Raw genomic sequence first — 2,482 nt, 5'->3', positions numbered from 1 at the left:
TCTGCTCACATGGCTGCCTTCGCTTAATTTTCTTAGCAAATAAAACACGCATGAGCCGCACCGCGTTCACCCCTCTTGACAGCGATGTTTCTCCATCCCCTCAGTGAAGCAGGATGCAGAACAAGCGCTCATCTGTATCGGCTCTCCGGGCAGCGCTGGCAGCGAGCGTTTGCTCATCGATATCGGTGGAAACCACGTCCTGACAGGCTCGTAAAAGTTTTATGATAGGCGCTTTGCAAGGGCTATGAGACATGAGGTAATGGGCTGTGATTAATTCATGCATCCTGACGGTATCGCTATCAGCTCAGGCACCGTCGCTCCGCATCTTGTGAGGCTGGGATGACGGCAAAGCCCAGCTGGTTATCTCCCCAGCCGCGCAGGATTTGTACCGTCTCTCCAGGAGATGGGACAGTGAGTCAGACCTGATTTTAGGGCTTTCGGGATTAAAAGGGGATGTTCTCCCACACGGTGGTTTCCATCCTTTTTACACTAAGGTCTCGCTGCTGGTGGTGTCTCCCGGTCCTGGTGTCTCCAGCCAGCCGAGCCCTCACCGAGGCCGGTGGCAACGAATCAGTGGTGGTTCTCATTAGCTGCCAGCCCCCGTGCTGCGCTGCCCCGCTGCAGCGACGGCGGAGGGGATGCCCCAGCCGCAGGAGGGTTTGGGAGGCAGAGGGCAAAGGGCAGAAACATCCGTCGGGGATGAGCAGGGATGAGTGTTGATTACCACTGCTCAGTGCAAAGGCAGCTTTTCCCGGACTGAATTTCGGGCTGGCATGATGTTAAATCCCTTTAGCTGCTTTTTTTTTTCCCCCCATTTGGCAAGCAACACAAATTTGTCCCACGGCCCACGGGATTGTTCCGTTTGATATGACCCTGCAGCAGCGCTGACTTTTCCACGGGGTGTTTGTCTGCATACGGTGGCGGCAGCTGGGCCAGAGCTCCTGTATGTAAAGAAGAGAGATGTTTTCAGTTTGATTCAGCCTTTACGTATCATTAAGTTAATGTTAACAAGTCAAATTCAACCTATTTTCCCGCTCTTTAGGGATAAAAGCTGTCCTTCTGCATAGACCACTGAGGAGGAAGCGGTTAGGATGGCCTAAGGCCAGTCTTTGTTAGAGGTGAGTTAATCTACAGATGTGAGTCTCCTCCTACAGCTACACCTCCAGGGGCAAAGCGCAGGTGCAAATCATCCTCGCTCCTTGCCTGGCCGCTTCACCCAGCTGTGGGTCAGAGGAGTTGTGAGATGTGCCGGCAGCCGGCTCGGGCTCGAGCTTGTGCTCCAGCCCGATGCTATTCCAGATGTCTCCACAGTTGCCCCCATGTGGTGGGCACGTGGCTTGTGCTTCCTTTTTTTTTTCCCCCCATTTGGCAAGCAACACAAATTTGGGGAATGTCCCACGGGATTGTTCCGTTTGATATGACCCTGCAGCAGCGCTGACTTTTCCACGGGGTGTTTGTCTGCATACGGTGGCGGCAGCTGGGCCAGAGCTCCTGTATGTAAAGAAGAGAGATGTTTTCAGTTTGATTCAGCCTTTACGTATCATTAAGTTAATGTTAACAAGTCAAATTCAACCTATTTTCCCGCTCTTTAGGGATAAAAGCTGTCCTTCTGCATAGACCACTGAGGAGGAAGCGGTTAGGATGGCCTAAGGCCAGTCTTTGTTAGAGGTGAGTTAATCTACAGATGTGAGTCTCCTCCTACAGCTACACCTCCAGGGGCAAAGCGCAGGTGCAAATCATCCTCGCTCCTTGCCTGGCCGCTTCACCCAGCTGTGGGTCAGAGGAGTTGTGAGATGTGCCGGCAGCCGGCTCGGGCTCGAGCTTGTGCTCCAGCCCGATGCTATTCCAGATGTCTCCACAGTTGCCCCCATGTGGTGGGCACGTGGCTTGTGCTTCCCCGCTGCTGCAAAACAGGTGTGTGACACCAGAGGACACCTGAGCTCTGAGCCAGGCGATACTCCCTGCTGTCCTGCGCTGTCAGTGCCTCATGCCTATTAAAATGTTCAACCGTAGCTTTTCTCAATTTATCGGAGAGTTGCAGCGCTGCACGTAAAACCCGTTTGCCCAGGGCAACGGGACTGTGTGTTCTGGATGGTTTCACCCACAAGACCGACCTCTGAAACCTAAGCCAGCGGGTAGCATTCGGTAAAGAGTTTTCTTGCGAAAATAGTCTTACAGTTCAAGCCTTCACCTTTCTTCTTTAGCAGTGGTGGCAGGTTTTTGTGGCGTGAGCTGGGACAAAATCCAGCTGTTCCCAGCTAGCAACATCTGTCTGGCACAGCTGCCCAGACGTTGGTGCACATGGGCTCCTCCAGATGCTCACGTGGCGCCACCGCCCAGATGTGCGCCCGCGCGTCCCGCCCGCTCCAGCTGTGCGCTCCAGCTGTTTCCCGCCGCGCCCGCAGGGGTTAATGGCCCCGCCCCCGCCGCCCGGCCACGCCTCCCCAGCTGTCAATCTTCAGCGCCGGCCCAACCGCGTCCC

This window comes from Aptenodytes forsteri, unplaced genomic scaffold (assembly GCF_000699145.1).
Source record: "Aptenodytes forsteri isolate BGI_AS27 unplaced genomic scaffold, ASM69914v1 Scaffold188, whole genome shotgun sequence".
NCBI lineage: Eukaryota > Metazoa > Chordata > Aves > Sphenisciformes > Spheniscidae > Aptenodytes > Aptenodytes forsteri.
This window is presented reverse-complemented; position numbering follows the sequence as displayed.